Source organism: Xiphias gladius, chromosome 5 (assembly GCF_016859285.1).
Source record: "Xiphias gladius isolate SHS-SW01 ecotype Sanya breed wild chromosome 5, ASM1685928v1, whole genome shotgun sequence".
Taxonomy (NCBI): Eukaryota; Metazoa; Chordata; class Actinopteri; order Istiophoriformes; family Xiphiidae; genus Xiphias; species Xiphias gladius.
In genome coordinates this window covers 14,187,632-14,215,240 of record NC_053404.1, presented here as the reverse complement: position 1 = coordinate 14,215,240, position 27,609 = coordinate 14,187,632, and positions in this window count along the sequence as shown.

The following is a 27,609-nucleotide window of genomic DNA, read 5'->3' as shown; positions in this document are numbered from 1 at the left end:
TTTATTTAATACCTAAAAAATCTGTATGTGTTTCTTTTGTGACACATGAGAGAGACTGCTTTTTTTAACCCCAGTGAGCTCATCTCTTTGGGTAGATACGGCTATTAGTATCTACCCAACCAACAAGTATGAGTCACTAGTGTTCATTCCAGGACATGACCCCTCACTGGCTACCCCCCCCCCAAATTTGCTCAAAGAGTTGAAAATCGCCAATTGAATGTAGTATAACATTTCAAGACACAATGTGTGTGCTGCAAATGCCCTCAGATGAGATTTTCTGTGAACTACCTTACCACAGAGGGAAGGTAACACTTATCATTATAAATGTAAATGAGACATGAGTAGGACTTTCAATTACAGAGAGGGAAATGGGTATATCTTGGCACCAACAGTCACATTCACATTATGCAGAGAAAACACAGGCATCCTCGCCCAATCATGTCCTATTTCAGCACCCTGCCAATGCAGCGTTGAAATATTGTGACATCCGAGGTAAGACGTGATGACTACCTTAATGATACTAACTGGTGATTATTAAAATGTTAACAGAGGTAGTTCATGCAGAGGGTGGCACAGCCATCAGGCTGCAGAACTACTGTGTGTTAAACAATTTCCTTACGATGAGATTACTCCCCATCCATTACTATCTCTCTTTCACACACGCACACGCACACACACACACACACACACACACACACACACACACACACACACACACACACACAGCCAGAGAGCACCCTCTGCTTCCTTTGATGCTGTTCCATTCACACAGACCAAAAGGAAGAGACTCCTCAACATCCATACATTAGGACAAAATAAGCTCCTCCAAAGACTGTCTCCAGAGTAAATGCATTATCAGGTTAGTTATTTTAATGAACCCTTCAGCACAATCACCTTTCACCTGCTTTCAATATCCCACTCAGTCAAAAGTGGTTATAATCTACTGAGCTTCTCTGCACTGTGATTTATCAAGATATAATCCTGCTAGCTCTCAACACTTTGTGAAATGACTTACAATTCCTGGGTTTTGTCTGGAAAACTAGACACATAACTAGCAAAAAACCTAGCAAGCACACTGATTATTTACTGTCGTTTTCCATGCTGTCAACATCAGTCCTCTTATCTTTCTGTCAGTCATGACAGCTGATCGTCCCTGCAGTTTGTAAAAGACCCAAGGGAAGGCATGCCTTAAATGGTGACTCAGGAACTTGCAGCAAGGTGCTCTGGGTGTCCAAAGGATACAGTTGGCCAAAGGTCACTGAAGTGCAGAGCTTGAATTACATAATCAAAGTTTGTTTTAGGCCTTAAATAAATTTCTTCAAAGTGAATCTCCAAAATGCGCTGCTGTCTTAAAGCCGCAGGTTGAGGAAATTTTCTGTGACTGGAATATTTTTTAAATTATTCTGATGTCATAAATTTGTGTTATTTAGAAAAATGAGACAATTCCAGAACAAAATGGTGCAGTTGTGTTGCTTTCATTCATCTCAAAGTCCCTGCTCAGATTCATGGGCGAGGGTGGAGAGTAACTGCGAACATTGCTGTCTGCCACTGTGTCTCTTTTTTTGATACAACTGCTGGAAGTTTCCAAAGACAGAAATACTGAAATTCACTATATAGTGGCTTTGAAAATCAAAGACTATGTCAGCAGTAAGAAATATACATCAACCATAAAGAGAATCAGAAATGATAAAATGTACTAAATGTTTCTGTCTGTTCTTAGTAGTACTATTCCTAGGAACTTATTCCAACATGCTTTGGGCAAAATGTCAGGGAAGCATCCCAGACAGGTGGCTACTCTGTCACAAGGATAAAGTCTCGTTCAGACAGACAAAAGCACTGTGTGAAAAAAGAGAAGCTCTCTCATTCATTTGAATTAGGCCACTTTATTGATGCAGCTGTGGTACCAATGCAGAAGGCTCTGGCAAAAGAAAAGAAAAAAAGGAAAAAAAACATAATTAAACATCATCCTGCAAGATGCTGCCTTTGCCAATCAAATCCATGCAAGGCAAGTGATAGTGTGTTGTCCTGTCAAGAATGACAAGCCATTAGTACCGAAGTAACAAAATGTTTGCATCACAAAATAGGAACGTTCTCCTTTCCCACAGCTGCAGTTCTGAGATTTTACTCGGGACTGCAGAGGAACAGCTGGTATCTTTGGTCCTGCTCTACCACCATCTCTTCACACAGGTTCTTACACTGGTGTGACATTCTTCACAGAGGTTACCAAAGGGTCTGCTCTTTCTCATTGATGTTTGGGAAATTTTACGAATTTTTATTGTGCTTTGTTGGTCTTCCTGCTCTTTGGACAATAGGGAGGCATGGAAAGGAATGTGTGGATTATTAAAGGGTTAGTTCACCCAAATTAGAAGAAAACATATTTCCCAACTTACTCCTACAACAGCTAGGTGTATCTAACCATGGAGATCTTCAGAGATCGGTTTTATTTGCTGAAGTTGAGAGATGTCCACAGAGACGACTGATTTGCAACGGCTTGGAGTACCACAAACAAAATTTCATTCATCTTGATCATCTCTCAGTGGCACATATGTCAAAATCTGGGCAAACAGAAAAAAAACTATTTGAATGGTTGGATGCCACTAGGGGGAGGAGGGATTATTTTTTCTCTTTTTCTTAGGGCGGGGGTCAACAAGATGACCAGTTTAGGTTAGGTTCCAGTGTGCTCACATTAATTAATATTACTGATTTTTAAAATAATCCTCCAAATGCTTTGTGATATATACAAAAGCCAGTTTCAAAACGAGAAACTTCTTCCACAGGAAAAGTGAAACAGATTATTGGAATATTCAATCTAAGTCAGTTTTTTAGAAATTTTTATTTCTGACCTCAGAGAACAGGAAATTCCACACACGTCTGCGCACATGTCCGCTGACATTTATAGAAACTTCTGGACTTTTCTTGATGTTTTATAGTTTTCATATTCTTAACAGAGCAGATGTAGTTGTTTGTCTGCTCGGCAAAGACATGTGTGTGCCGAGCTTCTCATCTGATGCCCTTCAAGGAGAACAAAAAGCATTTTTCCAAAAATTGATATAGTTAGGCCCCAATTTTCCAAAAAACATTTATACTTCTAATATTAGATGGGAGCAATTTATATTTTCCGTAAAAGACAGACACTCTCTGGCATTCCAGACCATCCTCCCTTTGTCTTTCTGCCCGTCTTTTGGCACTCATTGCAAGGCGCGAGGGCAGGAGGAGCCCCACTTGGCACTGGGGAAGGATGATTCCCGAGCAGCCTGTCGACTTCACTCCCTAATGCTCTTTCGCCTGCCCCACTGACTGAGTTTTTAATAAATGATGAGATGTGGTATAAATAAACCACAAGGCAGTGCAACTGCCAAAAGGCAGAGAGAGATAGCAAGGTAACACACAGGAGGTGATAAATAAGTCAGCAAAGACTCATTTGCACTACTTGGTTTCTATCACTGTCTCTGTGGTATTACTTTAGATTGGATTTGAGAGGCAGCAAGTATGTCGCTGCACATGCATAAATTCCTTTTGGAACAAAAACAGCCAAGTTGTGCACCATTTCTATAGGATTTCTAAATATAACTGAAAGGGGAAGAGCTAGGCTTTTTGCTCCTTGGCTTGTTTCTTTCAATACTCTGAACATTGACAAGTTTAGCAATTTATTGATATAATTAATATTCCTAAATGAGACATCTTTATATCAGTAAATTTGAAAAGTTATTGAATGTGATGCAGGATAACATTAGACTGCAACTACCACTTAGATATCAACCATACAGGGTCTTGCTTAATATAAAACATAAGATCCATTGTAGAATATACTGCAGTGTGCATTAACTCACATTATTTTTCCTACAGTTGCTTGTACTTCAATGTTATTATAATGCAGCAAGTAGAACACAACTATAAAACAACTATACACTCTGCTACCCTACTATGCATTGACAAATTGGATATTTGATAAACACTCATTTATATTTACAAAAATTTACTGTAAACTTTAGATTTTCAAAACAAAGGCATATAGCACACATTGGGGCTCCATCATAAGGACACATAATTAAGAACTAGAAAGTATATAGCTGTTATCCCTGGTTTGAAAAATAAAAAAGAATCATACTTGTTATACAAATAAATTTGAACATGATCTTGAACTATCACAGGTAAACCAACCTCACCAAAAACACTCAGACCCAAAGCCTTAGATGTAAAAATGGACACTTAAACTAAGAGTGGACAAGCCTGGTTTCATGAATAACAGGTCATTGATTCATATGTCAGGATATGGGCGAATCATAACAACGGTGCTGACCTCTTTTTCTTTCGGTGACCACTGGGAAAACAACAGTATTTTGCAAGAACTTACCAGTCTATTCCAACTATGGCACTGCCACTTTGGATCCGGTTCTGGTCTGCAGATAAAGACAAACCTTGTCCTAGATTCTGCAAGAGTTCAAGCTGGTAAAGAGTGAACTTTAAAAGTAGGTGAATTTATACTTTCATACACTGGGCAACAGCTAATGCTAAAATTGGGGGATAAGTATTAAATGATGCACAGCCTTTGAAATCACTGAATAAACTTAAGGCTGCATTAAATGATTTTTGAACTGTGTAGGACAGAGAGACTCCAAAACAGACATATCTCTTAAAAACAATCAGCCCTATCAGCTCTTTATGGCGAATGTGTTAGAAAACAATTTCCTCTTTCACATCCAGCAGACAGAGAGCAACATGAGCATCCCAGTGGACCGAACAAATGCAAATCCTATATTCATTCATTCTGTTCAATCATTTTTGTTGAATTGTTATTTACAAAGACTTTCTAAATATGAAATGAAAAAAAAAAACATCCACAAAAAAAACCATCAAGCCAAAATTTACCAGATTGGTCACTTTGATTGAAAAAAGATAGACAAAGCCAAAGCCAAAGGCAGAGATGAATTGAGATGGAGTTAAGAAAGGCTGAAAGGTTGTAAATTACATGGCATATCAAGACCTAGCATTAGTCACTGGAGCTGGAATGATGAAAAGAATGATGAAAGGCAGGGGTGAAAAGCCGAAATGCGGTGGGGGGCTGTTTAAAATGTCCTCCATTTCATCAAAGTGATTATTGGGGGTACTTAGCCGCTTTCAAATTAAAATGATTAAGGTCTCTTTGAAAAACTAAGAGCTGGTGTGGATGTAGTTGGTGGGAGGCCTGGAATAAAATATTCTTGTGGCAAGAGAAGAACGAGGCTTAAATACCTTACAGAGGACGGACTACGGGGCAGGTTTTGGTCTCTTGGTGATCCTTCTGCTCACTTCCAGGTAGCTTCTGTTGTAGCATTGCTGCACTGATGAGAATCAAATGCTATGAAATGGGTAAAATAATAATAATGTTAGAATGTTAGCACAGTTTATTCTGTTTTTTTCTGTGTTTGTCTGGGTGTATATGAGTCTCAGCCATTCACTTTATGGCTTTTAGCAACAGATTCACAATAGTAATCCTGCTATCACAAGTATTGTAAAACTCATCCTTCTAACAGATGGCCAACACAAAGCAAACAGGTGAAGACTGTCATTTCTGGCCTTTTCTCTTGACGTCCCCAGGGGTACACATAGTTCACATGATCTGTGCTTGGAACATCATAACCTGTTCTGCATCTCACAGAGCTGAAACATAAAATGCTCATCAAATAAAAAAGACAAACAGACATTACTAATTTCTGCGTCACCGTCGGACCTTTGAGGACAAACTGTCCATATTAGCCCAGCACAGCAGTCAGCTACATTATAAATTGTTAGACTCACTTTGCAGTAAATGCAACAGAGGAGCAAATATTGATCAATTGATTAACGTCTGAATGTGACTTTGCTCGGTTGAATGTTAATGGCAGTGAACAGATTCCTGGAGAGGCGCTGGCTACAAAAAACAACAGCTCTCCATTTTGTCTGGATTACAGCCTGTTTCAAAAAATCACCGACTTAAGTGGACGGGAGAGGGGTCGTGACCTCCGGAGGAGCCAATCCAGTTTGGATTTCAGATTGCAACAGGATAACAGATTTTTTGTAAATCTTGTAAAAAGGTCAGCCTGTTCCCCAAAAATGTTGTTAAAAGATCACACTCTCTTAAAGTGCAAATGTTCAATTCAAATTTAGAGCTTGTGCCACTAAACAAGACAGAATGTTCTTTTCTCACTGCAGAGGGATTATGGACACATCTAGAGAGAAGCACTAGGTAAATGTTAAGAAATAGCATGGTGGAAAAACATTGTGGTTCGGGTGTCAGGTGGGCATTCACAAATTTGTCCCCAGTTCAACAACCTGAATCCAACTGACAAATCATACTGAGAGGCAATTAAGGGGCTTAAAACTGTTCTGTTTGCCACCATCTTTTATTCAATTACATTTAGGGCTATTAATTGAGCTCATGCACTGCACTGTAACTAATATTTATTCTCATGTTTAATCTGTTGAATTTAATTTTAGCTCAATTTTATCTTTCTATTTTTCTGTTTTAAAATCCTGTTTAAACGTGTCTATCATACATCTCCTGTGTATATCTTCCATCCAAATAATGTAAGTAGGTTGTACTGTTTTGAAAAACTTTTTCCTTTTTTAAAAGCAAAACATGTTTTATTTGCTTAAATTCTACCATTTCACCTTTTCATGTGGCATTCAGGTAAAAACAGCATACCCACTTTGTGAAATTGTTACATAATCAAATTTGTGACAGAGAAAGTACTTTACATTATTTAGTGTTTACAGCACATTATCTGTATTTCAGAGTTTGTTTGTACAGGGCTGTGTAGAAAAAGGTCATTGGTGCCACTTCATTACATTTTAATGGAAACCCGTGATCACTGGTTACAGCTGACCAAAGTTCAGGCAGGGTTAATCATCCTACGGCTTTCCTTGATATCTCACTTTATTATTTATCTTATACAACAGACCTTTTACCAATTAGATTTGTATGTTTTTATGCAGTGACTCTGCACTGAAATTAAAATAACAATGTTGAGAGATAGTACTGTCTCCAAGTAGTCCCATGAACCTGACAAGTTCAGCAGCAACCCACATACACATAACTGGGAGATATGATGTTGCTAACAGGGAGGCTACACATTTGCCACCCAGTTGCCAGATCACAGGAAGCTGGGCTGTGGCTGCTGCAGCTTGAGGGGCAATACGCTGCATGTCATAAAGCTCTGGGTACCAGAGAGCTATGTTTGTCCTCACTTCACACACACACACACACACACACACACACACACACACACACACACACACACACACACACACACACACACACACACACACACACACGCACACACACACACGCACGCACACACACACATTCTCCCAGGGGAGACAGAGACAGTCAATCACTCCTAGCAACTAGGGCATCTTATCCTCAGCTCACCCTCTCTGGGTGGACATTTGCTCATCTGACTTATTATCACAGGAGTGGAAACAAGGGGAGGGGTCCTTTCCTCACACTGACTGAAGGTAACACCGGGACAGAGAGTAAAAATTTTGTTTTTGTTGTTGATGATGATGACAAAGTGACATATGTTGTTACTTTATCCATTAAAAAAATTCCTTAATTCTGATCATACTCATACAACTAATTAATTAATTAAATGCCTCCTTTTCTTCTGTATTTAATTATAATAATATGAATCAAAGTTGTCAACCATGTTGCTCCTGTTTGGCTCAGCTTTACCGGATAGTTATTATTCTCTTATGGCTGATGGCAATACAACTTAATCCTTAATTTAACTTTATAACCCCTTTAATCATAATGTGACCCATGCAATGCTACTCCCCAAGCTCATCAATTAATCAGATGTTGACTTCAGAATTTCAGACAGGTCTGAGACAGAAATTAATTTTCCAAATAAAATGGAACCATTTGTGCCTCCTTCAGAAATCAGTGGAAAAGCAGAAAAAGAAATGAGCAAAAAAAAGTCTCTTAACATCTCATCTCTGCTGCTTTTCCACAGAGAGCCCTGGCATTGTCTAGAGACGGTGCAGAGATCCTCTGCTAAGGCTTATTAATTCACTACCCTCATCTCCCCGAGCTGGCTATCATTACAGCTCTATATATAGAGTCGCGCAGGGAATAGTAAGGGATGCACACACGCATTAACATTAATGACTTTAGGCTCTGCTCAAGAGCTGTATGTGCTCAGAGACACACTCACATATGCAACTGTGAAAAAAATGAACCAACTGTGCTCGCACCCCATGAAATAAACATTCCTTTGTTTACAAACAAAAGAAAGACTGGTTTCCTTTGCACTACAATATCTCAGCATCAAGTTGATGTTGCATCTCTGGTTTCAATACTGAATGCGCGTCAGGTTCAGCTTCAGGCAAGAATAGAATCTAATCTGGGATGTTCAGTAGGTTTGTCGAGCGCAAGCTCCTACTGAGTTTGCTAATGAACAATCATCAGGGCTTCCCCCGGTGGCTGTTGTGAAGGACCCGTGCATGTCTGTATTGTGAAAGCAGGATTACATTGTATTGCCCCTTCCTTAGTAATTCTATCCCAATCTCAGCAGGAGTCTACACAGCCCATTACATTTTCCACATTGTGTTAATCAGGATCTAATGTCCAGTATTGCAACTGCACGCTCTGAATTTTGTGCACAGGTCTGAGCACATCTTGTTGAACAGAATCCTGCAGAATACATTTGAAGGAGACAGCCAGTGCTGAGGCTACTTTAAGTCCTTCCTCCCCTACAGCACCCCCAGCTGCCCCTCCTCAGGCCCCATCCTGGGTGGCTCAGTAGTGGGGTAGCAGATGGTGCTTTTGGGGGGTGGGAGGGTGGGGGTGGTTGTGAGGGGAGTGGTGGGGGGGTGGGGGTGTACACATACTCCTGTCCCCCTGCCTGAGCCTTGGGGGTGTTTGCAGCACAGCAGGGGCAATCCAGTGGGCTTCCACCCAGCAGCAGCAGAATGTGACCCCACTCTCGCTCTTGAACTGGCCTTAGGCCTGAACACGGTCAGCCGTGCATAAAGCAAAGACACGTCCAGTGCTATTCTTCTCCGCAAACAACCTCACACTCACATGCACTCAAACACAACCCTCCCTCCGAAAGCTGCAGAGATGGGTCGATTCCCAGCTATTTCCCCCCATCGAGGATCCATTAAGTGTCTTGTCCATGCATGTTGTTCGCACGTTACATTAACTGACAGCAGGATGAATGATTTATTCGGGGGGCTTTTCAATTGTCAGAGATGGATGGCATCAATAGGGGTTTTATCCTTGCTGATGAATCAGGCGATTTGCCACTTAAAACAAATCTATCCTCATGCTCTCGTACAAGCACATCCTCAGAAAGGACTCCAGGGACCTTGTCTGTTAAAAAATGGACTGAAAAATGAGGAAAGAAAAAGAAACAGGTGAGAACTGGGAAATTGTTAAGCGGGCAGAGCCTAGAAGCATATTGCAGTGTATATACCCTAAGCCCTGCACTGCTCCCCTTTAGTCTCTTTGATATCTTTATGCAAATATGAGCTGGCTGATTTGGGAGTATCGAGAGGATTAATGGCTTTCTCTCTGGAATCAGTGTAACACAGTAGCAGTGGATTGTGGGTCAGGGCGCTGAGACCCCTGGGCAGAGCAGGCATCAGCTCCAGGTATAAAGGCATGGGGAAAGCTGAGAGTAGTCTTACACGTGAATACAAAACATTCATGGTTTGAACATTTTATGTATATTTACATTAATGAGAAAAACATGTTCAGCAGTCCAAATTAATCTATCCATTAATAATTTATTTATTCTCTCATTCTCTTGTCTCACGGATATCAGATATGTGTCCCCCTCTGGAATAAGCTGATAAATGAGCCTGGAAGCATTATATGCATTTGTATAAGCACTCATTTAGATTATTTAGCCATGGGAATACTAAAATAACACAAAATGGTAAACAATTAATGGGGAGATAAAGCACCAATTAATCAAATTGAATCAAGGATTATGAAAATGGCAAATCACTTGAGAAGTAATATGATTTAAGCATGCAGGTTTTGATTTAATCTGCATTATTCTACAGTGAGCCTGCTGCATATTAGACAGTGAGATATTGCAGTGGGGAATGAGTGCTGTGAAATAGGCACAATAGGCTGAGCTTGTGTTTTCCTGGAGGCATACTGCATGCTCTCGTGTCAGTCTCACTCACTGCTGGCAATGACCAAATCCATCATGACATGTGGACAACAAAGAGCTACAAGAATGCCTGCCCTAGTGTGCACACACACCACACTGCGTCTTAGAAGGCAGCGCGCAGTGCACTATCTCCCCAGAACACAAGCCTATCCCCATGCACAGGGAGCATTACATGTCACAAAACACAGTGAAATCTTTAAGCACCGTATCCAAATGAAAAAGCCCTGTCAAATAGCTCTACTCGACATGAAATACAGTAGAGCGGTTGATTGTGCCAGAGCGGAACTAGTCTGCGCAGGGAATTTTCCAGATAAAGCTTTCTGGTAGAAAATTGGGAGAGTCCAGTCATCAGTATGTTCCAGGCAATTCTTTAAATTAGCACGAGATTAGGGAGTGCATGGTGATTAAGCTCATTTGAAGTATTGAGGATCTGTCTGGGCATTGGCAACAGCCACACGTTAATTAATCTGGTAATGGATGAGAAAAATAAGCACTCTTACGCACATATCAGCATTTTGCTGAACAGGAGGAAGTAGAGGAGATGGAGAAGGGTGTGTGTTGGGTGTGTGTGTGTGTGAGGGGGGGGGGGGGGGGGCTTTTTAAAGGCAGACACAGAGAGTGAAATGGAGCACGTTGCCTACAGGGAAATTAGCACTGAGTGTAGCCTGATGAATGCACCATTGTATCCATGTTATAATGGAAAAATGGACAATGTATGAAGTTTTGGGGTTTTTTTTTTTTTTTGCTTTTCATCACTTCCCTGCCCTTGTCCGGGAATTTTCCCCAGAATCAAGGAATGTGAGAGGAATTCAGATCATGCAAAGCAGGACTGCGGTGCCACATTAACTGTGAGAATTTAACAGTATGTGAGACAGCAATGAGGGTGTAACTCTTTTCACTCTTTGTTCTGTTTCCTATGAATGAACTGAGTCAGAGGGACGCGGTGACCAACCCACACATGACAGACATGGACTCAGTTGCTCATTTAACTCTGTTCCACCAGTCTGAAGCAGTGACACTTTGGTGACAGATGTCTGTACTCGCTAGTTGAGTCATGTATTTTCTAGGGCCCGACAAAATAGCCGTGCACTGCAGCAAACAGCAGCAAAGGTAACATTCAGTCATACAATCCTTGAACTAAGCTGGTGCTTGTTAAATAATTGAACCCTGGGAAAAGAGCCCTGGAAGAGGTTAAGTGAGGCTGAGTTACACAGGAGGTGCTGCGTTCTTGCATGGTGGTCGGGAATCTGCCAGCAGGAAGGCTTCTCACCCAGGACTGTCCCAGGAGTGGACTTCTTCGCCTAATTAGGCTTACGCTCCTTTAACATTTAATAAAGGCCAGCTGGATCTTCAGTTGAATATTTAATGCAAGTCCATACTGAGGGATTTCACAGAGATTATCAGGATTATGAGACAAAAGATGGTCCCTTCTTGTTGGAAATTCCCCTTAATATTTTACAGATATTTGAGTGACAAATTTAGTTTCACGAGTCCCACTGCATGGTCAGTTGATACACGAGAAATACAGATTATAGACATGTTTGTCAGTTTTCCTTTGTTATGCTATAGCAGCTCACGTTTCTCAGACATCAGCCATAGAACACAAGCATTCACTGCATCATTCGGCAGGACGAATCTGTGCCACTTCCTATCACGCTAATACAATGAGCCACGGATAGTATAATAGGCAGTAAATGAGAGATCTTCTGAAAGCCTGTACTAAAAAGCCTAATCACATATGGGGAGGTCAGTGGACCATCTGTTGACTGATTGTTATCTTGGACAGCTCTCACCATACCTGAACATCAGCATATGGAAGGCATTCCCGTGCTGCACTAATTCAAAAATAAACCCACTCCAAAAAAAAAGGAAAATTAGGATGCTCATGAAGAGGAAATTGCCTGTCAGAATTACAAAGAACACAGACAAATATAAACCTCAAAGGACCAGTAAATATAAACAAATAACTTTGTGTTAAATACTGAATATCTCAACAAATCAGTTGCTTGCAGCACTCATGCTTCTGCACAACAGGATTTCTAATACAGAGTGTCATTCCTCTGCTCAGTATGCATTAAGATATGTCACTGTCTATTTACCACCTCTGACATCCCCCACCAAACATGAAGCCCTTGTCGGCTTTGCTCCGAACCAACTTCACGGCATGAAAAACAGATAATGCTAGCGTGGCCTACTTATTTCCCCATGCCTTTCCCCATGTGTGTAATAAGTAGTGATGGCATGTCCTCTTAAGGGAATGTAACTCTGATTGTGTGGAGGCCCTGTAGAGGAAGGGTCAGTTTGAGGGTGGAGAGGAGGACTTGGCTCTCATCAGAGAAGCTAAGAATCCTGCTTCCAAAACAAATGCAGAGTGGTAAATAGGACTGGGTGATATGACGATACAATAAAAATTTGTCAGCTGTCAAAGAATTTGCTGTACCGTTTTTGCCAAGGTTGCAATCCCTATAATATCTCCAGCCGTATTAGGCCACTGTGGGCATTGCTACAAATCAATAATCAGGACTGCTTTATGGCTATACTGGATTAACAGAACTGTTGCATCAGTGTGATCAAGTGCCATGATTCTTCATGTGAATAATTCATCAGATTAGCAGACATTCCCATCTGGTTATTTTATCTACAAATACTTTTGTATTTTCAACAAATATACACAACTCATATCACAAATAGCAATATATATCATGTATTTTTATATAAATTTATACACGCCGTGATAGAGGATTTTATCCATATCTCACACCCCATGGCCTTATTGTCAATCAGTAAAACAAGTGCAAGGACTTGATTTAGTATTTGGATTCTCAGGCCGGATACAGCAAACATTTAAGTGATACTACATAACTTCTGAAAGAAGAAATAACCCATTCTTCTCCCTCAAAATGAGAAATTGAATTCACAAGCAAGAAATGCATCCTTGTTTAGTTCAGTACACTAAAAGGTTTTGCTGCTACAGGCTAATATTAGTTTAAAAAGTTTAGATAGATAGTTGTGTAACTGGCATTACTGAGCCAGTTTGGTGACTTTGTGAGTCTTCTCTGCTCATGCTACTGTTACACCATGTGTTAATATTTATTATCATCCCACAATTGCAGCAGCTTTTCTAACAAAAGTTACATAGTCTCACTTTAAAGCAAGACTCCGTAACATTTGTGTAACAGCAGCCACTGTGACCACAAGTGACAATTAACTAATGCAGTAAACACCTGTAGTAAACAAGTTGAAAAGGATCATAAATTCAAAAAACTGACTCAGAAATGTCAGTTACACAGTAATATCACTCTAAAAGTTAGCTAACAGTGGCTAACAGTAGCCACCATAAGCTACTGATCATATTAGACAAAGTAAGGCAATAGCAGCAAAACCCTTAGGTGAACTGAATTCAGCAACGCTGCATTTTATATCTTAAAATTAAACTTTTCATTTGTAAAAGGAAGAATGTGTAATTTTGTCATTTTTCAAAGGCTACATAGTCTTGCTTTAAAGTGACAGTAAAAAGTAACAGTTATTATTAAATCCATCTGTAAGATCATTCAACAGAAAGTAAGTCAAGTCTGAGCTACTTTATGGGTCACCTCAGTGAATTGACCGTGAATTACGTTTCTGCTATGTTGTGCGTCTTAGCTGTCTTCTTCGTACTGTATGACCCAGAATTATAAAATGGATTTTGATCTTGCTAAGGAGATGCATGTCTAACAGTTGCATTTAACAGCTATGGATGCCATCCCTCTCCTGCTGGGGCCAAGGCATCTTAATTCAGGATGTGGATCTCAGTCAGCAGGTGAATGCTGGTCTAATCAGCCAGCCATATGTCTTCCTATCCCCTGGCTGATTCCTCTCTCCCCCACACTGATTGCTGTATGGTTTGATAAATCATATCCCCTGTGAAAAATGCTAATTATATGGTAATGCAGGTTCCAAACTGCTGTCCACCCAGATAAAGGCTTCCAGCTCGTATGACCCTCATATCAAATATCTGCCTATGTTAGAGAAAAGAAAAGAGAAGTTACTGTCAATTCTGAGGTGACCCAATCTCTCTTTTTCTTTTAATTTCTCAGAAATCTGTTGACCTTGTCCTCCCCACATGGTCCATCTGTGTAGCGGGGTTAGTCACAGGGACTCAATCCCTTTCAATCTCTTTGTGCTTCATAGAAGCACTTTTATGCTACTAGTCGAGAGCAAGATGAGAATCAGTTACCAGATCTTGGTTAAATCAAAGAGACATTGAAAACAGTATACTGGTACTAATACCCCTTATGCACACATATCCTGTTTTAGAATTTGTGTCATATGTTACAAACCTATCTCCCCTGCTGTGGAACCAGGCCTTAAATTTAGGTCATGACCGTTTACCTTGTTATCATGCGATTTTCTACGGCAGCAAGCGAATAAACTGCAGTGACGCGTTAATGCAGCCAAAGCCCCAATGAAACCAGGCACCGTGGTCAAAGAGTTTAGCTGATGAACATCTGTTCAGTATTAGTGGTTACTGTTTTGTGGTCCGTGGTCCTGTGGGTGCAGTGCAGGGCTCAGATGATAATGCTGAATTCTCAGGTGGAGCGTGCTTCTGTTCAAAAATAAAAACAGACAGGAAAAAAAAATATGATAACAAATTTCCTGTTTGCCTTGTATGTAATTCAAAACCAATAAAATAAAGACTGTAACAGGTTTTAAACATAAACGAAGACATTAAATATTTGTGTCACCAAGTTTTTTGAAAATCAAAAAGCACTTTAACTTAAAGTTTAGTGCAAACATATTCAATAGAACATGACAAGATTACACCTTCTTCTGACAATCACCAGTAACACTACAGATATAGTACATTATGGCATTTAATTGATGCTTCCTACCTGAAATAGAACATAGCAGTAATTTAGCCCTCGGGAAAACATAAAAAAGTTTTGCGAAATTTTGATTTTATTCCGATTTCAGGTCTTTTTTTAGTCTCCAATTAAAAATGTGAATGAAAACAGGTGTGAGGAAGTGTCTTAAAGACTGTAGCTAATTACTGGCACATCAAATATACATCAAACACCAAATGAATATTTACACAAATGCATTTTTGTTGAGTTCATTCCTGACATTGTGATGAGATTGTTCCATAAATGAATTCAATTGAATTCCAAAAATGAAGTGTAAATCTCAAATTTTAAGCTATCCTGGACAAGACAGTAAGCGCTCCAGAAAGCTACAGAACAGCTTCTTTTTGTCAAACTGTTTTTCGTCGTCACCACGCAGAGTTTCCAGGGGTGTGGGTGCACATTCCTGTGTGTGTTTGTATTATTCATACATTCCACGGGCTTAAGCAGAGGTCATGATGAACATATTTCTCCAGTCTTGTGGCACCTCTTTGTTTACATACCAGACATGCTCCAGGGAGACAGAGCGACTGACACAATAAGCTTGCCTGGGATGTCTGTACATCACAGCATGCCTCTAGCACATCTTGATTTATCAACAGAGTACTCAAATGGCCGAGGCTGTTGCACTGAATGTGGAAATGGTTGTTGGTCTAAAGCAATATGATGTGTGGAGCCTACTAGGGCTATCATTGTAAACTGAATTTTTGTGGACTTTAGACAAAACAAGATATTTGATGAAATCAAATTGTGCTCCAGGATATTGCACTGGGCATTTTTCACCATTTTCTGACATTTTACAGACCAGGTGATTGGTTAACTGGTTGATTAAAAGATTAATTGATAGTTTACTGGATAATCAAAATAATCAGTATTTCAAGCCGTAGAGCTGGCATGAAGCTACCTGGCATTTGTCAAAGCTGTGATTTGTCTCGGGAAGCTGTAAGAAGAAAATCTTTACATGTTGTTAATGTTTTGCTTTTACTTCAGTATCGTTATGGTCTGTAAATCTAATAGAAGCCAGTCCTTCATCAAATAATCAGCTTAGGAAACCAATCTCTTTCCCCCATGACAGGGGTTACTGAAAAGGTGCAATGGCCCTTGGTGGAGATGGGGGACCTTTCCCCTGGAGCCTGACCCCTGACCCAGGTCTCTGTGATCAGCTAATTGGGAGAGAGCAAGTTAGAGGAGACTAAGAGCTCTGGGGGAGGAGCCGAACGGCTGGGACCAGAACAAGCCCGCTGGGGACAGAGCTGGTCTACTTGAGGAGAAGGGATTGAATAATGCCTTTGTGTAGAAGCCAGTCTGTCTGTCTGTGTGCGTGCGTGTGTGTGTGTGTGTGTGTGTGGTAACAAGTTATAGGCACACCAGTCATTACAGACACATAAACTGGAGGAATATATATGTGGATACTCCAGACAGGTCTGTTGCAACAGACTGCACAGAATGAGTCAGTAAAACAAACAGCTGATAGAGTTTTAAGCAGAGCAGTCATCAGCATTCAAACAGTCTGTACAGATTTATGAACCACAAGATTGCATTACCTTTCACAAGCAGTTATCTTATGAATAATACACGTAGACCATATTTGATGAGCTCATCTACAGGTGACCATAAACTTGTCAGGGTGGGTCTGTACTGCCTGATCTTCCTAAAAATGTGATTTTCTTCTCTCCTGATTCATCGATGTAACGGCACCATTTGGGTAATGGCACACTAATATTTTACATGAGCTCTGGGAGACCTGATTTACTGCCGTGCTGCTAGAAGAAATCTTATGCAATCAAAGCATTGTGTCAACCTCCCATTGTGTCACTTGAAAGATGATTATGAAATAAGGAACCTTAGCACTTGATATAGAGAAAACGTTTAAGTACAGGAGAATCACACAAATGTCCCTAAATGTTTTCCATTGTTTATTATATTTCTGTAACAGATCAGTGCCTTTATTTATTTTACATACAGTTGCACTACATTTTTTGATTTTTACTCTGTATGGACGTGTTACTACTATAACTTGTGACTTGTGACAAAACAAGACTTTGATGCTACGCTGATATTTATCTCCATCTTTTTTATCTTAAAAAGAGTAGAAAAAAGGGGGTTACTCTATAACGTTTGGGCTGCAAATGCTATTTTTTAATATCAAAATTTAGCTTAAACTTTAAGATTGTGGATTTTTTTCCCCATCAGATTTCCATCAGTTCTCGACATGTTTAAAATAAACGCCACCAAATACCAGTTTAAGAAAAAAAAACCCAAAAAACAGAAGAACGCCAACACATGCCCTGGCGACACAGAAAACAGCCTAGAATTGGTTCAAATAGTTTTAGACGTCACTTTCTAGTTTGTAGTAGTGACATACTTGTAGTCAGTAACTGACATATATATTTGATGTGAAAGAGAGTGAAAGTCTGTTTTCAGTGAAAAAACAATCTGTTTTCTACCCTATTGCTTCATATTCAGCAACATTCAAATGTGCCAGATCTGCCCTTTTTTGCTTTCATCAGCAAACACAGCAATCTTAGTGGTGGGGCCTTGACAACATGCAAACACACGCGCGTGCACACACACACACACACACACACACACGCACACATGCTGCTGATCATAGACTGCGTGTGTATTTAAGATAAACTGGCCAAAAAGGCTCTGAATCCCTTGTAAGTAAAACAGCAGACAGGCTGTTACTGGACTGGTTTTGACATTCATTAACTAGACAACCCTGATCTCAGTGTATGTAGTTTAGTGAGTTGTACAAGTGTGCAGATGCAGGAAAAAGTGTGTGCGTGTGTGTGTGTGTGTGTGTGTGCATGTGCATGTGCTCTGTACCTCATCCCAGCTGCAGCCTGATACCACTGGGCTACCGAGCTCTGACCTCTGACCTCCAGCCACGTAACAATCTGGCCGACTTGCCACCTGCGTGACCCACCTCAGGGTCACACATACAAACACACACACACACACACACACAAACACGCACCCACACACACACACACAGACAGACATACAGTATATTGGTCACTGCAGGTCTCAGGGTCTGCTTTAATATGTGTTTATGCTGTCTGATTCTAAATAGTTGTGACTGCTTGTATGTGACAAGGTGCTGAGGTGAGGTGAATCATGAGGACATTATGGTTTTATCTAGTTGTTTGAAATACAAATTATATAATATTTATTTATGCATTAATAAAACAGACCATTCTCTTTCCTCTTTTAAACGTTTGAGGTGTTTTCTTTGTTGCTCAGCAGTTCTTACAAAAACATCATATTTCAAGTTGGTCTTGGGAACATCTGACTCAATCATGAAACACCCACTCGGAAAAAAGCAGAATGCTGATTGGCTGAAAGAGTGGTCAAAAACTTTCCATCTCTTTTTCTTGTCTATTCACACAGAGACACTTAGCTACAGAATACACCACAATAACGCAGCACACACGCATATACATACATGCACTTACATTCACACCTACATACTCTACACACAAAGGTACACGAACCACCCCATATTAAAAAATAAATGTAAAAATCAAAACTGTTGAGATTAATATTCTGACAATTGATCTATTAATTGACTAATTATTTAGTAGCTCTAGGTGCTCTTTTTTTTCCTTTTTTTTTATTTTTTTAATTTTTTTATCCCTTATCCTCTCTTTCATACCATATATATGTCATATTCTTGTATACAAGTCTACTTTTTCATTTACATTTTTCTACTGTTTTTTTGCTGCTTTATATGTTTTAAGGTCTCCTGTGCCCTCAGACTAATATTATTGTCATTATTGTTATCACTGTGTGCTATGTTTGTACCACAAGGCACAGTATAAAAAAAATTATGCATAAAACAGATAAACACTAGATAAGTAGCCATAATCATGTTAGACACAAAAAGACAAACATTGTTGCTATACAAAGCTTAAAAAAAGATACATTGCACCATATACTTTATTGGTCTTTTTTTTAATTGAGTCTGCAGTACAGTACATTCAGTCACCAACCCTTGCTAAGCCCACACCACTACGGAGGAGGCATGTGCTGAGGCTGACTCACGGCATAGCCAGAAATCATCAAGTCATGAATCCGTCTGTGTTTGGGCGTACAGAGGCATATATGAGTCATGACAGAAAGGGAAAGAGAGAGAGAGACGAGGAGAGAGACAGAAAGCTGCAGAGACAAAGACAGAGGACAAGAAGTCTTGGGTCAGGCATATATTAGTTCCACATAGTCAGTCGTGGTGACAGTCAGCTTGTCAGTGGCCCTGAAGTCAGCCTGAACTTGAAATAAACCCTGAACTGAGCAGCGGCAGCAGGGTGGCACAGTTTTACTGCCTTTGCATTGAAATACAAAGATTCCTCCCACCCTTATTCTCTGTGCCCTCATACACTCCTACACTCTATTTCTCATCTAAAATATATCTTAAAGTCCAGGCAGAAACACTCGCTCTACTCTGACTTCAGTCTATTCCGTTGACTTTTGATCTAAAAAAAAAAAAAAAAAAAAAATCCTGCTTGATCCGTGTCCTATATTTGGCAAGACTTGGAGGCTCTCTGGTCAATCTGTGTCAAGGCTTTTCCCTAGACTAAGCCACAAGCAGTCTGCAAAAACCTTGAACAATCCCCCCAGCAATATTTGTCAGTGCATATTCTATCACCATGGTGACTGACACTCCTGCCAGGCGTTGTTGTGCAACTCTATGCAGATAGGGTGAAGGGGAAGGCTACTGTGGGTGAGGTAAGGAGATGTTGCAACGATCAGTCAGGAGCAGCTGAGCCTTTTGTGTCTTATTATAGGTTAAAGCCCTCCGCCTTATGGTCCCTCCCGGTGTCTTTGAGAGTAAAAGGAAGGGTTGGTGACTTTTTCTAAACAAACTATATCCTTTAAGGAAGCTTGAAAATACATATTTTGTTAAAATTAATATTTACATTTAATTTGAATCATCTTAATTTTCCAATGTTCTGTGCCCCAAACGTGGAAGAGCTATTGAGAAATTGTTTTTGAGTTGGAGTGATGTTTTGGTTCCAGGAGTTTTCCCCTTGCTGTCATGGCAACCAGCAGAGAGGGCAGTTGGCAGGATGGTAGTAAGACAACAAGGCCGACATGCTGTTTGTTCTGCAGATGCAGCCCTCTGTTCCCGAGAAGTCCCTAGGTGGTGAAGACTGAGTGGTGTATCCCAAGGGGTTATTGCATTTCAGAGCGAAAATAAGCCAGCCAGGCTCTGGCTAACACTCTTTGCAAAACCTTTCATTTGCAAAAGAGCCCTGTAGCTGGAGGCTTGATTCTTTTTCTAAGAAGTCATAGAAAAATGAACTAACTTTTGAAGAATAGTTTCAAGAAATATGTTTCCTGTCTCTAGCTTCTGGTATTTTGGGGGAAAAAAGGATCAAACCCTCCCTGTTTTTACATGACACATAACTTTAAAAAAAGGTTTAGAAAATTAATATTTGAAGATACTCTGCATTCACTACAGTGAAAAACTGTCTGAAAACTGGCTGAAAAACTGTCCACTGCCACCCTGACTGTGTTCAAATCTATTTTGAGGTCATATTTTTGTGGTTATCCATATGAGTCATTAAGTTCCAGCCACATCAACAAGCAATAACTAAAGCTTGTGCTGTCTGTGGAGACTAAAAGGCCACTGTTGCTGGCATTGATATAAAAGGCAACACTTCCTATAAATAGGCTCATTCGAGGCCATAGAGATGACATAAGTACCTCAGTCTACCCCAGTGGCAGAGCTTGGTTCCTTTTTTAACTTCTCTCAATTAACCCATTACCACAAATGGGGAAAAGCACATGCTGCCACCTGCCAAATTCTTCCCCAATATAAATAGCTTAGATCCCAATATTACAGCTGAAACTTGGGGTAATGAGTAACTTGTGTAAAGTGTCATTGTATTAGTATCAAGAGTTTGACGTCAGAGAATAAAGACAATGTCTGTTTTAGGTAACAGCCTGGGGATTTAATTGTTTTTAATTAACAGCTCAGCTCATACTGAAGCACCTGCCTGGATCACTTTTTTTTTCTGTTCTAATCAGACTTCACTGAGTGTCGTTATTGCTATGACTAACGCTTTCATCGTCACAAAACCACAACAACCTATGTGAATGTGTTCACAATCCCCCTTTTAGGGGATAATTAGGTTGATAATAGTGAGGGTTTCTGACAGGCTTCATTCATAATGGGATACGTTTCCTGTGCGTATGACTCATGGTCTACCTGAGGGAGAGGGAGAGGGAGAGAGAGGAGCGCTTCATCATCCATCTTCCATTGTGAGGGTGAGCTCATCCTGAGTCATAATATTAGTGCCTTGACATGTTAAAGCTCATCTGCAGGTCATAAATCCTCTCTGCCTTCCTGCTCTGTTGGCTTGTCACAGGTCCTTTGGAAGTCATAAGAAAGTCTCAAGTCTAAGATCAACATCAATTACAGTGACAGTTTACTCTCCAAGTTATTGCTTATAACTGGAAATGTAGCAACAACGCAAAAACTATCAAATGTGGAGCACAAGTGTAATAAATCAGAATTATCTTTTACATTATATAAACTGAAATTGAAATTTCATTTTTCATTTGACTTTTCCATTTTTTTTATTCTGTAGCATGGTATCTCTTGTTAGGTCCCATTCTGTTATTTTCACTTTTATACTTTAACAACTCATTCTCCCTCACACAGATCTCTCGGAGCAAAAGCAGCACTACAGCTGCTACAATTTGGAAAACCGCAGCGATACAAATGTCAGACTGTAGCAAACATAAGTAAAAGAAAGAAGTGAAAGAGCAAGAGTGAGAGAGGAGGCGGATTTGATTATTCAATGGAAGATGGACAGTCATTCACAGAAATTATCTAATTTTTCAATCACACATGACCTATTGAAGGTTTACTGAGTTCATGTTAGTAAGTGAACTCTAAGCTTGCTGTGTAGCCTCAACATACTGTTTCATGTCCAACCTAAAATGTCAAAAAAAAAAGTTTTGAATCTGAGATTTTGTCCAGCATGTTTTGCTCCTTGCAGTTTTTTTGTATGCAGCTTTGGTATCCAAATCATCTCTGGCATTATCTTTAACCCATCTGCTCTGCATTGGCAAATGAAACATTATATCTGGGAAACTGAAGCACTGTTTTGCTGCAAACTTTTAAACAACACTATTTTAAACTTAGATTTGGTCAATCATGTAAAAGATTTGAGTTTAAGTGAAGTCACAAGTAACTGGTGTTAAGTCAAGTTGCAAGTCTTCTTTGATTCTGTACAACTGAGCCTGAATTCATCACATGACTTGACACTATGTGACTTGAGGCTTACTTGAAGTATTGTGACTTAAATTCCCACCTCTTGTACTTTTGTATGTGTGAGTATCAGTATTTTGTGTTTATGTCTATGCATGCCAAGGGAGGGTAATGGGGTGCAACCAGCACATGGCGCATCGTGTGCCCCCGCATTATGCACCTCTTCACCCCAAAAATATCTTTTCAAGCAGAAGAAAAGAAAACAGAAAAAAATGAGACTGATTAACAGCTAGCGTATCCACTGCAGTGTGTGAAAAGCCATTGTGAGTAATGAGGAAAGTTCTGTTTGTTAATGTGCCATGCACGTCAGACACAGCTCATTCTGAGGAGTTGGTTTGGCAAGAAAATCGCACTTAAAAAATATTATGATTCTTATAAGGATCATAATGCAATAGGTGCAGCAGCCTCTCATAAAAATTTAATGAAAAAAAAAATCTATGCCCAAATTCTTGAATTCTGAATTCCAATAGGGTTGAAATGAAATGGAAATATCGACAGTATTTCACTTATTTCTTTTAATGATCTGAATGCAAAAAAAAAAGGCCAGTTGGCTATAGGGCTGTGTCTATGTACTGTGAACTGTTACTTAACTTTCAACTTATTAACTAGAGTGAAATTATTGTATTCAGCTAGTGACCCATTATGTTACTGCCTTTACTACAATATTGTGAGATTTGTTTATTTATTTATTTACTTTTTTAAAAGATGTGAAATTCATGGACAAAACTTATAGGCCGACAAAGTGTGGTACTGTTGTGCAGCTCCAGCATGAGCATTTAATACTTGTGGGGGTTGAAAAGGTCAAAAGGCAGCTTTGAAAAAGAAATCTAGACTCACTGGATACATTTAATAACTGGAAATAAATTACAGCGAAATTACAGGTCAAATGAAATCTGTTCTTCAGCAAAAATAGCGAGAAATGCAAAGTCATGCATTTCTTCTGAAATAACACTGTCAGTGCATTAACAGTAGCTGTTAGTAGTCTTTGCTTTCTCAGGACGTGTACATCACTTACATTAATTTGCTTACTTACATAGAAGCTGTGACACTCAGATTATATGCAGTACCTAAAATTCAAGTTTCAGTATGACTTTCATCATGAGCTGTGAGTGTTTTCTCACAGATCAAAATAAGAGAGCCACACATTAAAGATGGAGGGGGGAATAATCCCACCATTCCTCCACTGAGCCCTGAGTTCACAAGACCTTGGCTTTCTGCCCCATGACTTCACTGAGTTTAGGTTGCCTAGCAACCGGTCCCCTGCTATTAGAGTTTTCATGCATCACTATGTCTGCATTGATGTCAAGGTTGCCCTGGCAACCATATGACCAAGACACTATGACTCTTTGCCACTGTTTATCTATAATAAACCAGTTTTCACTTACAAGCAGTGGGGCTAATGGTATGCAATGTCACTTTACTGCCTTTCTTCTCTCCTTAAAACACATCCTTCCATTTTTAAGTACAACAGCAGCAACTTGACATTTTAAGTTGAAAAAAAAGGCATTAAATATGGGTCCAATTGGCATTGATAGTGAAGGTGCATGTCAGTTCTTTAAATTCGGACTTGCTTCTTAATAGCCACAATGCGGCTCCCACAGAAAATGGACTTTCAGTCACAACAATCTAAAGATAATCCACAGCCAAAAATGATTTATACCCGTGACATAAATCTGCTGTAGATTGCAGCTGCCAAAACTCAAGAATTGTCGTAATCTCGACCACTCATTGCCTCTAGTGAATCAGCCACGAAAGCATTGGGATAGTGCTTTATTTAGCTTAGGTCAGAGTCAATACATGGCCGCAACTTCAAAGGGTATCATTCATTTAAAGTATACTGAGAGAGAGTCATGCTGTAGTCCCAAGTTTTCTTCCTTTTATCATTAAACTCCTAAAATTAACACAAACTATAATTTTAAAAGGAATGACAAGCAGGTCATGAAAGTGAAAGAACACCAAAAAGGGAAAAACATGTTTATGAGACAAGAGTAACCATTACACGTCCCGTCGCCACTCTTCTCTCACACTGAGCCTAAAGGGGTCACGACCTCTCAATTTAAACCACTCGAAGGCAGAAGGCAAATTTTATCTTAACTATAGAAGCTGCCCTTCTCCCGAAGAGCAAACTCATGCCAATAATCATAGCCACAATGGAAGTGTGCTTTGCCTACGAGATGGATGTGACAATAAGCAGCAAAAAAAAAAAAAAAAAAAAAAAAAGGTTCATGATCTACAACAAAGCCAATAGCGTTGAGATTAGAAAGTCTGCAAAAGCACAGATTGTTTTTGGAGTTACAGAGAATGTTGATGCTTTAATTTACACTTTCTCATTAACTATTCATAGTTTTGTCCTGTTCTTGCAATTTATGTCTGACAACCAGAAATGAGATTATCAGTGTGATATGCCTAGAATTTGTCAGAGACAGATCAGTGTCTGTTTTTCGGTGTACATCATCTAAATAAGATGCCTGAGATAAACCCTTTTGTTGAAACCTTTTTCTTAAGAGCATCCAAATGAGCTACCCACCGTACTCTGCTGATAATAATCTGTATAAATCAGAGACTTTTGTTGGGTTCCCTGGAGGGAGTGAAATACTGATGGTGAGGACTGTTATGTGATAATCTGTCTCGATCTCTTCCCTCGACAAAGATAATCCGTCTAGTTCAATGTGTACTGTGCCTGTTTGCCTGGGAGCCTAGGCCGGCGGTGGCACACTGGAGCAGAGCTGCAGGGAAGTAGGTAAAGGACATGGTGGAATCAGCCCTCACTACGTAGGCCGGTGCCAAGGGCGATCTGCTGACTGGGAAGCACGCCCAGAATATGTGTACAGATAGAAAACAACCGGAGGGATCTTTTCCCCTCACAGTAAGCAGGAGATGAGGGTGATAGTGTGGTGTCTCTACAGGTGACAGGAGGCAATGCAGCTGCTTTTTTCAGAGAACACGGGATTAATTCAGTCTGGATGTGCTATTAATGAGGCTCTTCCTACAGAAGGCAACACTGGGGTGCCACGTCACGGCATGGCAGGCTGCCAAAGTACTTCCAAGTGTAGCTTGTAGATTCTGTAGAGCAGAGCAATTAGTGACTTAGTTGATTCACAGATTATTAATTGACAACAATTTTGATTACCATGGCGGCAAAAATATGGAGTGAACCTAAAGCTGAATATCTTATTAATGGAGGAACAATAAACAAACAAGTGCTGATCAAGCCAACAACTCCGTCAAATCTAAAATATAAACAAATGTATCTTTCGCTGTCAATATAACAGGAGCATCTAGTTTATAATAATAGTTTGGGTAGTTACATATTATAACATATTTTTCATTTGTATAGCAGGAACTTACCAGAAAAGACACCTGTTGTTATCTTAACTCTACTATTGCCATTTTCTCCAATACTGTAAATGGGTGATGAAAATCCTGCTCTCAAAAGGAGGCATACAAGAAAACGAGCCACTGGTTTAAGTGATTTAAGTACATATGTAAAATATCATATCTTTCAGTTTTTTCAAATGTAGGAGTTTGCTGCTATCCGTCTTTGTCACTGGTTAGATATTTAATCATCTAAATCATAATTTTGTTAATGTTAGTCTGCAAGATCTCGTAAAGCTGCTACAACAACGAACACTGATTCCTTAAGAAGTTTGGCATATGCTGCTAAATGAAAAAGTAGTTTTGTTGTAAAACATGTTTATATTCCGAAAGCTAAGTTGTTAAAAAATAGCATTGTTTTGGTATTAGCACCAAAACTCAGTTTTGGTACAGGCATCAGTATTCAAACTCAACCAATACAGCACCCTACCTGCACTCTTTTTTGACATTTGACTTGTAGAAAAAGGATTAATCAATTCATCAATGAAAGGATAGATTAATCAATAATGAAAACAATAAATTGTTGCGTATATTGTAGTATTACACTGTATGAGTAAGACAACACAATAATTTATGTAATATTTTACAATTGTTTATAATCCCTCAAAACCCCTTTTTAAAAAACTATTAGGACTACTACATACAGTTTTGTGTTACGTCCCAAACAGGGCTGGCTTCCAGGCAGCCAGTTTAGTCATTAATTTTTATCTGAGGCTATGCTGCTTACACCACGGGGCAGCATGGGAGTCTGGCACAGAAACAATGCTGTGAAACTGTGACCGTGACGTCATGTGGGTGGCCGTTCCTATGTAGTCAGCACTTTTCACCCCTCCTCCTCCACTTCTTCTTTGCCCTACAGCTGCACATCACACACTGACCTCTGGCCATCCTCCATGGGGCCCAGGGTGAGGGGGCTCAACCGGGAGCCCTGCACACAGGTCAGGGGAGACAGGCACAAAAGCAACGGGGGGATAGGAGCTAAGGTTTTGGGGGGAAGGGTGGCGAGGTCAGCGAACGTCTCTCCTCTGCAGACAGACTGATCAGAGAGCAGCCAGAGCAGGATGATAAACACTTGGTGTCGGTCTGGACGTCTCTGTTGTAGTCTCACGGTGCCGTCCAGATAGCGTGAGAGACAAAGAGGTGGAAAGAGCAAAAGCGGCAGTAGCAATATAGAACGCCCCTCTCACATGCGCCTCCATGTGAGGGTGAGCCAAGCAAGAACGGGAGCTGCTTTATGTAAGTGTCTCCCAGCAGCCTCAGGGACTGCTGGAGAGCCTCACATGTTTGTGTTGTGGTCATCCCACACGGGTGGACGGTGAGGGTTTGGCCGGACCGGACCACAGAGAGTGTCATGTCTCAAGCCATTTATCATCCGTGGCCCCTGTCTCCGTCTGACTATTTGCTGGTTTGTTTGTGTGTCCATACGCTATCTGTCTCTATGTTGTCTACGCTTCCCATCATAATCTTCCTATTCTTCTTTCCATTCCCGCTGCTGCTCCGTGGTTCACCCCTGGCTGCGAGGGCTTGCAGCTGGGACAGAGAGGAACAGGCGGAGGCAGAGAAGAGGAGGGTGAGGAGAGGCAGGAAAAGGAGGAGGACAGATCAGAGGTGCCGACTCTGTTTCCCTCCAGACATAGTAGACATTAGAACCAAGCCCGAAACACAAACAGTGGCTGAAATCTACTCTGTCACACACAAAACTTGCAGCTCAGTGCAGTAAGAGACACCATTTACAGTACTCTGTGTACCACTGCACAAAAAAAAACACAAAAAAAAACCTTAAAAAAAACTCAATTCAGATACTATAAAAAACATTTAGTACACAACATCAACCACATACTGTATACGCACAGACACACCACACACATTCAGCCACCCTTCTCCCCTCGCCCCCCTTCTCTCAGGGCAGCTGGCAAAACACAAA